We start from the raw sequence: 16,292 nt of genomic DNA, 5'->3' as shown, positions 1-16,292 counted from the left end.
TCCTTGCCCCTGAGTAAAAACGTGCTAGTCTGTAAATATGGGGAACTGAGTTCTAGTTCCCATTCTGACATCAACCACACGCCTACATGTGGACAAGTCACTTTACTTTCTGTCTTAACTTCCTTACCTTCCAAAGAAGGCATGGATGGTATGTGCCTGTGTGCTTCTGTGTGGTGAGGTGAGGGACAGGTAAGCAAGAGCTGTGGTTAATCTTTAATGATATACTCTGATCATTCCATAATTTTATACTACTTCATGAAAGAGCCAGGTGTTTTCCTAAATGTGAACGGAATATATTTTTTAAAAAATTAGAAACCTAAATGAGAGCAAGATTTTAAGAATTTGCCTCACAGGTGCAACAATGTCAACAGTTTCTTGTTGCTCTGGGCCGTATTTAAATACTCTGACTGTGGGAGGATGGGAGAAGCAAGCTCTGAATATGGACGCAGACAATGTCTGTAAAGCTGGATCCCCCTCAAGGGGGGGGGTACAGGAGATACTTGAATGCATGTTCACTTTGTGGCTCAATCAGCTATTTACTAATTTTGATTTTATTTATTCTTTGCAATCAGACAGGGCAGAGTTTCATTCCTGCTTTGGAGACTGAGGATCTGTGTGATCTTGGGCAAATTACCCTGAACCCCACTTTGCAGTCTATAGAATAAATATCTATGTTGAGGGTTAACTGGAACAATTACAGCAACAACATAAACACAAGCTGGGTGCTGGAGGATAGGCAGTTGGCTGCTTCAACAAAGAGGGAGGGAAGGTAAGAGCACTTTTTAGGAGGTCAGATTCAACATTGTTTCTTTCCCTAAAGAGCTTGCCATGTGCTAGTGATGTCTTATTTGCAGCTGGGTGAAAGGGTAATAGACAATACTTGGTACAAAGGAGGGGTAAAATAATGATTTTATGGATGAAAAGAAATAATTGCATTCTATATTATTGGTACCTGCGGTGACTTGTGAGCCCAGAAGAGCCACTATCTGATTAAGTGCATACAGACAGCTTTCTGGAAGAAGGGACTGTGTGTCAGGATTGGGTGGACTAAGGATTGCCTCCCAGGGAGACAAAGCTAAACCTGTGACATAAAGGAGGTATCAGGTGTCTGGGAACCAGTTTGGTTTTGAGAAGGGGCATGTGAGGGGTGGAGTAGGAGAGAGGATCTGGGGTTAAGAGGGAGAAAACTGGAAGGGTTTTGTGCGTTAGTGAGGACAGTGTCACTACTCCACCCTTAAGGCTCTTGGCAGTGCAGTGTGCTGGTCTGGTAGGAGGTGGTGACAAATGGGCAATGGGGGTGTGTCCTTTTGAGAACCACAGGCAGTTTTAGGGAGAGGGGAGAGGACAGGCATCCGCAGGGAGAGTTGGAGGGATCTCAGGATCTTTCCCTTTCACAGAGCTCCAAATTCTTTTACTGCACTTGCAGCTGGGAGCTAAAGGAATAATTTAAGCTGGGAAATGGTATGATCATTCTTGTCTTAGACAACAACACAACAAAACAGCAACAAATCTGGGAGCAAAGTAAACAAAGAACTGGAAAAGAGAAAGTTGATGGGCAAAGACAGGATATATTTTTCATACTTAAATTTCTGAAAAACAGACTACAGTGAACCAAATAAAGTTTTCCTGCTTCTAAGCATCTTGGCAATTTCTAGAACAGAATTTAATCTAATGAGATACCACGTTTCCACCAGTACCTCTAGATGACAGGCATGTACAAGTACAACTTTTCCACATACAAACCGAAAACAGGACAGAGAAAAGAAAGAGCTTTCCTTTCTTACAAATTTTACTCATCCTTAAGATGCCATTGTTAATGACAATGGCAGTGATATCTGTGCTCGCTTCGGCAGCACATATACTAATGACAATGGCAGTGATATCACAGAAAAATTTCAAGAATCTGGGAGGGGCATGTCCCTGCACTTGCATGTCAAGCACAGCTCATGCTATCCGGATGGCCTCAAGTCCCTGCGGGTCGTCCTGGACCCCCAGCAGGGTCACGTCTGAGTCATGAATTAAAGGGATCCTTGTTTCTTGTGGCTCCTGTCTGGGGAGGTGAGGTCCCAGCACACTGCAGGAGTGGCAAAGGGAACGAAAACATCAATCTATTCCCAATTCATCAACATAGAAAGATGCATGAGATTGAATCATAGTTAAATTTAACTTATGGATAATGAAAACACAGTTCTGAGTAGTGCTGATGAGCTTTCACAAACCATTTGCATCCTTACTCATAATGAAATGGAATATTATTTTATTTAAATATGTGGAATCTGCCTTTGATATTTCACGCAAAGGATTTAATGGCTATTAAGAAGTCAATATCCGGGACATTACTTGTTTTGTTTCTTGGTTTAGAGGATTATCATTTGAAAAGAATCCCCCCAAAATATCCATAATGAAATTCGGGTTCCTGTGGAAATAAACCTGCTTAAATAAGGGAGTTCCCTGACTCTGGCAAAAATGCATGCCTGTAAATTCATGATATATTTTAGGCAGCACAAATGATGTCTAATATCTGCCTTGCTTCATTCTCCTCTTTTTGGCAAATACAAGTTAGCCTCATACCTTCTGCTTTTTCAATGTTTTGACTACAGAATATTTTCTAGCGTCTGGATCGCTTGTAGCCACCAGTAACCAGTAAGAATTTTTATTTTATTTGTTTGCTTATTTATTTATTTAAAGATTTTATTTATTTATTTATTTGACAGAGAGATAGTGAGAGAGGGAACACAAAAAGCGGGAGAGGGAGAAGCAGACTCCCCACTGAGCAGGGAGCCTGACACTGGGCTCTATCCCAGGAACCTGAGATTATGACCTGAGCCGAAGGCAGACACTTAATGACTGAACCACTCAGGTGACCCAAGAATTGTTATTTTAGAAATCAGTTCTTGCTATTGCTGTTAAATCAGTCTTTTCTTCAATTTTACTGAGGTATAACTGCCAAGTACACTTGTAACGTATTTGAAGTGTACAACCTGTTGATTTGACACACGTACACCTTGTGAAAGCGTTCCCACCATCGATTTATTTAACACATCCGTCACCTCAGGTTTACCTTTATTTTTTTCTCTTTTCGAGAGAACCCTTAAGTTCTATTCTCTTGGCAAATTTCAATTACAAAACACATTATTATAAGCTACGGCCACCCTGTTACATCTTTGATTCCAAGACCATACTTAGCTCATAACTGCAAGTTTGTACCCTTTTACCAACTTCTTCCTACGTTCCCCACCCTCCAGCACCTGGCTAGAAACACTGTACTCTCCAGGAGTTAATCTGTGAGTTAGATTTCTTTAAAACATTCCCAATATAGGTGAGGTCAGCTGTGTTTGTCTTACTCTTTTTTTACTTAGCCTTATGCCATCCTGGTTCATCCATGTTATCAGAAATGGTGAAGTTTCTTTTTTATGGCTGATATATATATATATATATATATATATATATATATATATATATATATATATATATACATACATATTATCCATTCATCTGTGATGGACACCTAGACTGTTTCTGTACTTTGGCTACTGTGAATAATGCTACAATGAACACAGGGGTATAGATATCTTTCTGATACAGATTTTCTTCCTTCGGATATATACATAGAAGTTGGGATTGCTATTTTTAATTTTGTGAAGGAGCTCCATATTGTTTTCCATAAGGGCTGCATCAGTTCCCATTTCTACCAACAGCGCGAAGGCATTCCCATTTTTCTACACCCTTACCAGCATTTGGTTCTTTCCTTTAGAAAACAGCTATGCTAACAGTTGTAAGCTAACATCTCATTGTAGCTTTGATTAGCATTTCCCTCATGATTAGTGATGCTGAGCACCTTTTCATGTACTGCTGGCCATCTGTGTGTCTTTTTTGTTAAAACAGTCCTTTGCCCATTTTTATTCTTTATTTCTTAAGAAGATTTCACTTATTTGAGAGAGAGCGAGAGTGTGCAGAAACCAGAGGGAGAGCCAGAGGGAGAAGCAGACTCCCCATTGAGCAGGGAGCCTGATGTAGGGTTTCATCCCAGGACCTGGAGGATTGTGGCCTGAGCTGAAGGCAAATGCCTAACCAACTGAGCCACTCAGGTGCACCCCCCTGCCCCCCCATTCTTTCATTGAGGTACTTGTTGCTGTTGTTATTGTTGTTATTTTTGCTATTGAATTGTAAAAATTCCTTGTGTATTTTGGACATTAACCCCTTAATAGACATGTAGTTTGCAAATATTTTCTCCCATTCTGTAAGGTGCCTTTTCATCTTGTTGAAGGCTTCCTTTGCTAGGTAGAAGCTTTTTTGTCGTGGTCCACTTGTTTATTTTTGCTCTTTGTTCCTGTGCTTTTGGAGTCCAGTCCAAAAAAGCATTGCTAAGATCAATGTCAAAGGGATTATTTCTGAGGCTTTTTTCCAGAAGTTTTACAATTTCACGTCTCATGTTGAAGAATTTAAGCCATGTCTGAATTAATTTTTGTGCATGGTGTAAGATAAGGCTCAGTGTGCATGTAAATATTTAGTTTTCCCAATAGCATTTACTGAAGAGACTCTCCTTTTCCCATAGTATACTCTTGGCTCCTCTGAGAAAGTTAATTGACCACGTATGTGCCAGGGTGTATCCATGGGCTCTATAATCTGTTCCACTGATCTGTGTTTGTCTGCTTTTATTCCAAAATCATGCTGTTTTGATTATCATAGCTTGGTAATATAGTTTGAATCCGGAGGTGAAGCCTCCAGCTTTGTAGATGGCTTTACCTATTCCAGGTCTTTTGTGGCTCCATATATATTTTAGGATTATTTTTTCTATCTCTGTGGAATATGCTCCTTTAATCTTGATAGGGGTTGCATTCAATCTGTAGACTGCTTTGGGGAGTATGGGAATTTTAACAATATTAATATTTCCATTCTATGAACACACAATATATTTTTGTTTATCTGTGTCTTCTTTCACCCATGTCTTAGCGTTTTCACTGTATAGATCTTCCACTTCCTGATTAAATTTATTCCTAAATACCTTTATAAAGTTTTTGATGCTTTTGTAAACAAGACTGTTCCCTTAATTTCTGAGAGTTTGTTGTTACTGTACAGAAGCACAGCTGAGTTTTATTTATTTATTTTGTATTTTACAACTTTAAGGAAGTCATTTATTCTATTAGATTTGTGGTGGACTCATTAAGGCTTTCTATATATAATATTATATCATCTAAAATTTTATGCATTCCTTTCCAGTTCGGATGTCTTTTACTTCTTTTCTTGCTTAATTGCTCTGGCTGGAACATATGATACTACATTATAAAACAGTGGTGAGAATGGATATCCTTGTCTTGTTCCTGACCTTAGAGGAGAAGCTTTTACAGCTTTTCCACATTGGGTATGATATTAGATGTGGGCTTGACATACATGGCTTTTGTTTTCTTGAGGTATGTTCCTTCTAGACCCAGTTTTTATCATGAGATGATGTTGAATTTTGTCAAACGCATTTTCTGCATCCAATGAGATGACCATGTGGTTGTTTTTTTTTTTTTTTTTTTGACCATGTGGTTTTTATTCTTTTGTTATTGTGGTGTGTCATGGTGACTGAGTTGGGACTTTGAGCCATCTTTGCATCTTTGGGATAAATCACTCCTGATATTGCTATGATCTCTTTAATATACTATTGAATTTGATCTGCTAATAATTTGTTGATGACTTATGCATCTACATTCATCAGGAATATAAGGCTTTAATTAATTAATTTTGGTAGAGTCCATTGATACTTTGGTATCAATGTAACACTGGCTTTTTTTTTTTTTAAAGATTTTATTTATTTATCAGAGAGGGAGGGGGAGAGAGCGAGCACAGGCAGACAGAATGGCAGGCAGAGGCAGAGGGAGAAGCAGGCTCCCTGCAGAGCAAGGAGCCCGATGTGGGACTTGATCCCAGGACGCTGGGATCATGACCGGAGCCGAAGGCAGCTGCTTAACCAACTGAGCCACCCAGGCATCCCTAACACTGGCTTTTTAAAATGATTTTGGAAGTGTTCCTTCCTCTTCTATTTGTTGGATTAATTTCAAAAGGATTGGTATTAATTCTTCTTTTAGTGTTTGGTAGAATTTGCCCAAGAAGCCATCTGGTCCTAGACTTTTTTGGTGGAAGTGTTTTGATTACTGATTTGAACTCCTTACTTGTTAGCTGGTCTTCCTTTTTCATCATAATGCATGTGTATTTGGGATTTATCTGGTTCTTCTAGTGTTCTAATGTGTTGATGTATAATTGCTTATAGACCTTTCTTATAATCCTTTGTATTCATATTATGTGAGTTGTAATGTATCTCCTTACATTTTTAATTTGAGTGTTCTTTTTTTTTTTTCTTAGTCTACCTAAAGATTGGTCAATTTTATCTTTTCATAAAACCACTTCTCAGTTGATCTATTGTCTTTTTGGTCTCTATTTCATTTATATTCACTCTGACCTTTGTTTTTTTCCTTTCTTCTACTAACTTTGAGCTTAGTTTGTTCTACTTTTTCTAGTTCCTTGAGGTATAAATTTAGTTTATTTGATTTCTCTTTTTTCTTAATATAGGCATTTATCACTGTAAACTTCCTTCTCAGACCTGCTTTTGCTCCATTTCACATGTTCTAGTATGTTATGTTTCCATTTTCACTTGTCTCAAGGTACTTTTGTATTTCTTCTTTAATTTCTTATTTAAGCCACTGGTTGTACAGAAGCATTTGTTTAGTCTCCATATATATATATATATATTTTTTTTTTTAATTTCTTTTCTTTTTTTTAAAGATTTTATTTATTTATTTGACAGAGAGAGATCACAAGTAGGCAGAGGGGCAGGCAGAGAGAGAGGAAGAAGCAGGCTCCCTGCTGAGCAGAGAGCCCAATGCAGGACTCCATCCCAGGATCCTGAGATCATGACCTGAGCTGAAGGCAGCGGCTTAACCCACTGAGCCACCCAGGCGCCCCTAGTCTCCATATATTTGCAGATTTCTGAATATTATTCCAGTAACTGATTTCTAGCTTCATATCTATATGGTTAGAAAGGAAGCATGATCTTAAATTGATGAAGACTTGTTTTGTGGCCTAACATAGGATCTATCCTGTAGGATGTTTCATATGTGCTTGAAAAAAAATGTATTTTTTCCCCTGTTACATGGAATACTCTGTAGCTGTCTGTTAGGCCCATGTGGTCCAACAGGCAGTTTAAACCCATGTCTCCTTGTTGAATATTCTGAGTCAAGGATCTAGCCATTATTGAAAATGGAGTATTGAAACAAAAACTCCAGTCAAGAACTGGGCATAAGACATGAACAGACATTTCTCTAATGACAGACAAATGGCCAAAAGACACATGAAAAAATGCTCAACATCACTCATCATTAAGGAAATGCAAATCAAAACCACAATGAAAGGGGCACCTGGGTGGCTCAGTCATTAAGTGTCTGCCTTCAGCTTAGGTCATGATCCCAGGGTCCTGGGATTGAGCCCCACATCGGGCTGCCTGCTCAGCAGGGAGCCTGCTTCTCCCTCTCCCACTCCCCCTGCTTGTGTTCCCTCTCTTGCTGTGTCTCTCTCTGTCAAATAAATAAGTAAAATCTTTAAAAAAACAAACATACAAATAAACCACAATGAGATACCACCTGACACCTGTCAGAGGGACTAAAATTAAACAACAGATGCCAGTGAGGATGCAGAGAAAGGGGAACCTCTTATACTGTTGGTGGAAATGCCAATTGGTGCAGTCACTCTAGAAAACAGTATGGAGGATCCTCAAAAAGCTAAAAATAGAACTACCCTATGACTCAGCAATAGAACTATTAGGAATTTATCCAAAGAATACAAAAATAGTGATTCAAAGGAACACGTGCACCCAAATGTTTATAGGAGCAATACCCACAGTAGCCAAACTATAGAAAGAGCCCAGATGTCTATTGACAGATGAATGGATACAGTAAATGTGGAGTGTGTGTGTTTGTGTGTACACATAAGTATACACACACACTCCTATATAAAAATATGGAAATGTAATATTACCCAGCAGTTAAAAGGAATGAAATCTTGCCATTTGTAAGGACGTGGATGGAACCAGAGTATATTACACTAAGTTAAGTCAGTCAGAGAAAGACAAATACTGTATGATTTCACTTGTGTGTGGAATTTAAGACACAAAACAGATGATCATAGGGGAATGGAAGGAAAAATAAGATAAAACAGAAAGAGGGACAAACCGTAAGAGACTCTTAACTACAGGGAATAAACTGAGGGTTGCTGGAAGGGAAGTGGGTGGGGGAAATGGAGTAACTGAGTAACGGGCATTAAGGAGGGCACTTGATGTAATGAGCACTGGGTGTTATATACAATAGATAAATCACTAAAGCCTACCCTGAGACTAATAATACACGTTATGTTAACTAAATTGAATTTAATTTAAAAAAAAAAAAGGAAGAAAATGGCGTGTTGAAACTCCTTACTATTTCTGGGTTGCTGTCTATTTCTGTTTTCAGATTTGTTGATATTTGCTTTATTATATATTTAGGTGCTCTGCTGTTGAGTGCAAAAGTATTTACAAATGTTGTTTTTATTGATGAATTAACTCCTTTAGCATTAAAAATGATATTCTTCGGCTTTTGTTATAGTTTCTGGCTTCAAGTCAATTTGTCTGATATAACCATAACTATTCCTTCTTTCCTCAGTTTCCATTTGCATGGTCTTTCTTCCCTTCTTTCACTTTCAGTCGGATTGTATACCTAAAGCAGAAATGAGTCTCTGTAGGCAGAAGAGAGTTAGGTCTTTTCTTTTTTTCTTTTTTTTTGGGGGGGGGGGGTCTCTTTCTTTCCTTCTGTTTTTAAATTCATTCAGCCATTCTAGGTCTTCTGATTGGAGAATATAGTCCATTTACATTTAAACAGCTGTTGGTAGGAATAGATTTTTTAAAATTTATTTTATTTTCAGTGTTCCAAAATTGTTTATGCACCACACCCAGTGCTCCACGCAATCCGTGCCCTCCTTAATACCCACTGCCTGGCTCACCCATCCTCCAACTCCCTATCCTTCCAAAACCCTCAGTTTGTTTCTCAGAGTCCACAGTCTCTCATGGTTCATCTCCCTCTCCGATTTTCCCAACTCACTTCTCCTCTCCATCTCCCAATGTCCTGCATGTTATTCCTTATGCTTCACAAGAAAGTGAACCATATAACTGACTCTCTGCTTGTTTCACTTATTTCACTCAGTATAATCTCTTACAGTCCTGTCCATGTTGATACAAAAATGCTTCTGATGGAAGCATAATACTCCTTTGTATATATGGACTATATCTTCTTTATCCATTCATCTTTTGAAGGGCATCTTGACTCTTTCCACAGGTTGGTGATTGTGCCCATTGCTGCTATAAACATTGGGGTACATACATATGGGGTACACTTCTGTTCAGTGCTTCTGTATCTTTGGGGTAAATACCCAATAGTGCAATTGCAGGGTCATAGGATAGCTCTATTTTTAATTTCTTAAGGAATCTCCACACTGTTTTCCAAAGTGGCTGCACCAACTTGCATTCATTCAGCAAGAGTGTAAGAGGGTTCCCCTTTCTCCACATCCTCTCCAACATTTGTTGTTTCTTGTCTTGTTGATTTGGCCATTCTAACTGGTGTAAAATGGTATCCCAATGTGGTTTTGATTTCAATCTCCCTGACGGCTAATGAGGATGAACATTTTTTTCTGTTAGCCATTTTTATGTCTTTTTTGGAGAAGTGTCTGATCATATCTGTTGCCCATTTTTTGATGTGATTATCTGTTTGGTGTGTGTTGAGTGTGAGTTCTTTATAGATCTTGGATATCAGCCCTTTATCTGTAGTGTCACTTGTGAATATCTTCTCCCATTTCGTGGGTTGTCTCTTTGTTTCACTGTTTCCTTTGCTGTGCAGAAGCTTTTGATCTTGATGATGTCCCAAAAATTCATTTTAGTTTTTGTTATTTTGCCTTTGGAGACATGTCTTAAAGAAGTTGCTGTGGCCCATGTCGAAGACGTTACTGCCTATGTTCTCCTCTAGGATTCTGACAGATTACTGCCTCCAGTTGAGGTCTTTTATCTATTTCAAGTTTATCTTTGTGTATGATGTAAGAGAATGGTCGAGTATCATTCTTCTACACACGGCTGTCCAATTTTCCCAGCACGATTTATTGAAGAGACTGTCATTCTTCCACTGGATATTTTTTCCTGCTTTGTCAAAGATTATTTGACCATAGAACTGAGGGTTCATATCTGGTGTCTCTACCCTGTTCCACTGGATTATGTGTCTGTTTCTGTACCAGTTTCTGAGATGCCTTGGTGATCACAACTTTGCAGTAAAGCTTGAAATCAGACAATGTGATGCCCCCAGTTTTTTCTTTTTCTACATTTCCTTAGCAATTCGGGATCTCTTCTGGTTCCATACAAAATTTTAGGATTGTTTGTTCCAGCTCTTTGAAAAATGCTGGTGGAATTTTGATTGGGATGGCATTGAAAGTATAGATTACTCTAGGCAGTATAGACATTTTAACAATGTTTATTCTTTCCAATGTTTATTCTATCCAATCCACGAGCATGGAATGCTCTTCCATCTTTCTTTGTCTTCTTCAATTTCATTCATGAGTGTTCTGTAGTTCAAGTACAGATCCTTTACCTCTTTGGTTAGGTTTATTCCCAGATATCTTGTGGTTCTTGGTGCTATAGTAAATGGAATCGATTCTCTAATTTCCTTTTCTATATTTTCATTGTTAGTGTGTAAGAAAGCAACTGATTTCTGTACCTTGATTTGGTATTCTGCCAACATTATTGAATTGCTGTATGAGTTCTAGTAGTTTGGGGGTGGAATCTTTTGGGTTTTCCATATAAAATATCATGTCATCTGTGAAGAGAGAGAGTTTGACTTCTTTGCCAATTTGAATACCTTTTATTTCTTTTTGTTGTCCGATTGCTGTTGCTGGGACTTCTAGTACTATGTTGAACAACAGAGGCAATAGTGGACATCCTTGTCGTGTTCCTGATTTCCAAGGGAAAGCTGTCAGCTTTTCCCTGTTGAGGATGATATTCGCTGTGGGGTTTCCATAGATTTTATGAAGTTCAGGAATGTTCCTTCTATCCCTATACATTGAAAAGTTTTAATCAGGAACGGATGCTGTACCTTGTCAAATGCTTTTTCTGCATCAACTGAGAGAACAATGTGGTTCTTCTTATTTATTTGTTGTATCACATTGATTAGATTTGCAAATGTTGAACCACCCTTGCATCCCAAGGATAAATCCCACCCGGTCATGGTGGATAATCTTTTTAATGTACTGTTGGATCCAGTTAGCTGGGATCTTGTTGAGAATCTTGGGATCCATATTCATCAGGGATATTGGTCTGAAATTCTCCCTTTTGGGGGGGGTCTTTTCCTGGTTTGGGGACCAGGGTAATACTGGCTTCATAAAAAGGGTCTAGAAGTTTTCCTTCTGTTTCTATTTTTTGAAATAGCTTCAGGAGAACAGGTATTATTTCTTCTTTGAATGTTTGCTAGAATTCTCCAAGGAATCCGTCAGGTCCTGGGCTCTTGTATTTTGGGAGGTTTTAGATCACTGCTTCAATCTCCTTACTAGATATTGGTCTATTCAGGTTGTCAGTTTCTTCCTGATTCAGTTTTGAAAGTTTATAGGTTTCTAGGAACGCACCTGTTTTGTCTAGGTTGCTTAACTTATTTGCATATAGCTGTTGATAATAATTTCTGATGATTGTTTCCTTGGTGTTAGTCATGATCTCTCCCTTTTCATTCATACTTTTATTAATTTGGGTCATCTCTCTTTTCTTTTGGATTAGTTTGGCCAATGGTTTATCAATCTTATTGATTCTTCCAAAAAACCAGCTTTTAGTGTTGTTGATGTGTTCTATTGTTCTCTAGTTTCTATCTCATTGATCTCTGCTCTAATCTTGATTATTTCCCTTCTTATGCGTGGGGCTGGCTTAATTTGCTGCTGATTCTCCAGTTCTTTAAGGTGTAAAGAGAGCTGGTGTATTCTGGATTTTTCAGTTTTTTTGAGGGAGGCTTGTATTTGTATTTGTATGTATTTCCCCCCATAAGTTTTGGACTGAAGTGTCTTCATTCATTGGTTTCCATTAATTGTTTAAGCTCTTCTTTGATTTCCTGGTTGATCCAAACATTCTCAAGCAGGGTGGTCTTTAGCTTCCAAGTGTTTGAATTCCTTCCAAACTTCTTCTTGTGACTGAGTTCCAGTTTCAAAGCACTGTGGTCTGAGAAAATGCAGGGAATAATCTCAATCTTTTGGTATTGGTTGGGCCCTGATTTGTGACCTACTATATGGTCTATTCTGGAAAAAGATCCATGCATGCTCGAGAAGAGTAAGTATTCTGTTGTTTTAGGGTGGAATGTTCTGTATATATCTATGACGTCCATCTGGTCCAATGTGTCATTCAATGTTCTTGTTTCTTTATTGATTTTCTGCTTGGGATGATGTATTACTGTGTTAAGATCCCCTACTAATAATGTATTCATATCAATATGACTCTTTATCTTGATTAACAGTTGTAGTTGGCTGCTCCCATATTGGGGGCATAAATATTTATAATTGTTAGATCTTCTTGGTAGATAGACCCTTTAAGAATGATGTAGTGTCCTTCTTTATCTGACGACAGTCTTTAGTTTAAAATCTGATTTATCTGATATGAGAATTGCTACCCCAGGTCTCTTTTCAGGCGCAGTGGCATGAAAGATGCTTCTCCATTCCTTCACTTTCGGTCTGGATGTATCCTAACATTCCAAGTGGGTCTCTTGTAGACAACTTAAGTATGGGTCCTGTCATTTCATCCAATATGCAGTTCTGTGCCATTTTATGGGACTGTTTAGGCTGTTCACGTTGAGAGTGATTATTGAAAGATATGTGTTTATTGACATCATATTGCCTATGAAGTCCTTATTTCTATAGATTGTTTCTGTAATTTTCTGTTCTATGCTACTCTTGGGTTCTTTCTTCCTTTATAGAAACCACCTTAGTATTTCTTGTAGTTCCAGCTTGGTGGCCACATACTCCTTTAAACCTTGCCAGTCTTGGAAGCTCTTTATCTCTCCATGCATTCTGAATGTCAGCCTTGCTGGATAAAGTACTCTTGGCTGCATATTCTTCTTATTTAGTGCCCTGAATATGTCTTGCCAGACTTTCTGACTTGCCAGGTTTCTGTGGACAGGTCTGACGTTATTCTGATGGACCGTCCTCTGTATGTAAGGAATATCTTCCCCCTAGTTGCTCTAAAAAGCACTTGTCTAAAATTATGATTTGTCAGTCTCACAATCAAGTGCCTCGAGGTCTTTTTAGATTTGTTGATCTTGGGGGATGTTCTTTCTACCTCTAAGACACAAATGCTGGTTCCATTCCCCAGATTGGGAAAAATTTCATCAAGAATTTGTTCAATTGTATCTTCTAACCTTCTTTCTTTCTCCTCCCCCTCAGGTATCCCAATAATTATGACGTTGGAATGTTTCACGGTGTCATTTATTTCCCTAATTGTGTTTATGGCTTCTAAGATGTTTGTTTCAGGCCTCCACCTGATCCTTTTTCTCTATCAGTTTGTCATCTAGATCACTAATTCTATATTCTGCCTTGGTTACCCTAGCTGTTAGAGTATTTAGATTAGATTGGATCTCATTGGTAGCATTTTTAACTTCTTCCCAGGCAGCTTTCACTTCTGCCCTAATTGATTCCATGCTGTCACTAATAGTTTTCTCCAACCTAGCCATTGCCCAGATAACTGTTACTCTGAATTCCCTTTACAACATAATGTTTATGTCCATACCCAACAGCTCTGATAGAGAGGGCACAGTCTCTGAATTTTTCCTCTGTTGGGTGTTCCTCCTCCTAGTTATTTTGGTGAGAGGTGGTTGAGGGGATGTATAGCTGAATATGTCAACCACGATCCACTCAAGGTGCACCCTGGAATGCTTCTGAGCAATCGGAAGTCACCACCAAAAAGAAAGAAAAAAGAAAAAAAGAGAGAGAGAAACAGGAAAACAAACAAACAAACAAACAAACAAACAAACAAAAAGCCAGCCAGAACAGGCCCCAAAGATAAGATTTATAAGGTATACAAACAAAAAGACTGACAAAAAAATAAAATGGCAAGAAAAAAAATAGTCAAAATAACCCCAAGGATAAGATTTATATAATACCAGAACAAAAACAAATATACAGAAACACTGACAGAAGACAAAGATGGGAAGATGGTTATAAATCCTCCATGTGGAAGGTTCCATGTGGAATGAGGAAGGTTATTTCAGTTCTTCCTGGGTGTATCTTGCTATCTTCATTAAAGGACTCAACTTTCCAGAGATAAAGGGAGATCAAAATTGTTTTATATATAGGAGTAGTACTGATTAGGGGAAGAGGATTACCTTGAAGCTTGTATTTATATGTATATTAAAAAAAAAGAAAAGAAAAGAAAAAGAAAAACACAGGTATATGTATGCAAAAAGTTCAAGTTAAAAGATTATTATGGAATATGTTGTATTAAACCTCTATTTGTAATGGTAAGTAGGTTAAAAAAATTAAAACGAACAAGAATAGTGAAAACAAATTAAAAATTAAAGTTGTATCTATGAAATATACAGGCTTTAGGGCAACACCAGGAGCTTAATATATTGTTTTCCCCTGATATTGGAGATTTACAGCTTTATGGGGACCTTGTGGTGGTTGTCCTCTCATTCTTTTGGCTGGCTTTCAGGGGAGGGGCCTGCCTCGTTTTTTCAGTCAGTCTTGCTTGGGTTGAGTCCTCCTGCCCTTGATCAAGGGGCTGGGCTCTGGAAACTGGTTTTTCAGGCTTTTGTTCTCTTGAGGTTTTTTTTTCCTTTTGGGGGCTTTCTGCAGCTTTTCGGAGGTTCAGTGAAAAGCAAACTGCACCCAGACCTCCACCTGAGAGAAGCCTCGTCTGCTCCCATCTCGGTGGTCCAGAACACACACACTCCCCCTCTGCCAACTCCGCTGAGCCATACAAATTCCCAAAGGCAGAGCACATCCCCAGCCACTGTCCTGGGGTTGCCCTAAGCGCCTGCTTGTCTCTGCACCTGCTTGTCTTTGCTACTAAAACGGGTGAGTGATATTGGTCCAGGGAGCCTGCTTCTGGTGGCTGCCTTTGCTGGGACTGTATAGTCCAGGGTCCAGACCTCAGGTTGCCACCGTGGGATGGTTACTCGGCCAGTCCTAGAGATGGATGGCTAGCGACCGCAGAGTTTTCTCAGGTCCTGGTAGGGAGTGAGTCAGACCCTGTTCACACAGTGTGCAAAAGTTCTTGGGAGCGCTGGCTGGCGCCATCACCAGACTCCCTCATGAGTGGGGCGGGAATGTGCCCAGTCGAGCCGTGGTGTAAGCCGCGCACTTGCACCGCACACTTGCTCTGCCGCTCTCTCTCTGGCAGGGGTGGTCGCCAGCAGTGGCCATCCTGGGACTGTGGGCTTAGGCCTGTGCCCCTGACCACCCGATTCCACCAGCTGTCCCCGAAGATCTTTCGCTCTTTTTTAAGTGCTTTTAACCAGACTCCAATTGACCGCTGGTCCCAACCACAGGGCACTTTCGTACTGGGGGTATTACTCTGCAGTGGGTCACTTCTGGTGGCTCCCTCCCCCTTCTGTTTATCCTTCGATATCAGTCCAATTGCTCCTAGTACACTTTAGATCTCCACTGGTGTCTTCTGCCCCCGTAGAGATCCAGAAGTGTATAATCCTCCATTTCAGGCTGATTTCATGGGTGTTCAGAGACTTCTGGTAGATGATTAGCTCACTTTAGGGGACTGGTTTAAACAGGGTCTCCTACTTCTCCACCATCTTGCCCCTCCTCTCCTGGTAGGAAGAGATTTACTGCTGACATTTTGTGAATGGTTTTCTAGCTGATTTGTAGTTCCTTTACTCCTTTTTCTCTCTCTTGCTCTCTTCTTTTGTGATTTGATTTTCTGAGGTGGTAGGTTTTGATTCCTTTCTTCTTCTATAAGTTTTTGCTTTGTGGTTATCATGAGGCTTCAATAAAACTTCTTAAGAGTCACAACAGTCTATTTTAAGTTGGTAACAACTAAACTGAATGCATTCAAAAGCTCCCTAATTCTACACATTTCTTCCCCATTTTGTTTTTGATGGCAACAATTTACATCTTTTACATTGTGTATATATTAAGAAATTATTGTAGTTATAATTATTTCTAATATTTATGTTTTTTAACCTTATATTAGAATTAGAAGTGATTTATGTGCCACTATGACACTATTGGAGTTTTCTGAATTTTTCTATATGCTTAACTCTTAGCAG

The 16,292-nt window shown here is 39.1% G+C and overlaps 1 protein-coding gene across 9 annotated transcripts in view; it reads right to left on the bottom strand.

The window, feature by feature from the left end:
• GRIA4 (glutamate ionotropic receptor AMPA type subunit 4) overlaps positions 1-16,292 on the bottom strand; it is a 379,592-nt gene that overhangs the window by 77,756 nt on the left and 285,544 nt on the right. The gene's annotated exons all lie outside the window — the stretch shown is intronic.

This window comes from Mustela nivalis, assembly GCF_964662115.1.
Source record: "Mustela nivalis genome assembly, chromosome: 9".
NCBI lineage: Eukaryota > Metazoa > Chordata > Mammalia > Carnivora > Mustelidae > Mustela > Mustela nivalis.
This window is presented reverse-complemented; position numbering and strand designations above follow the sequence as displayed.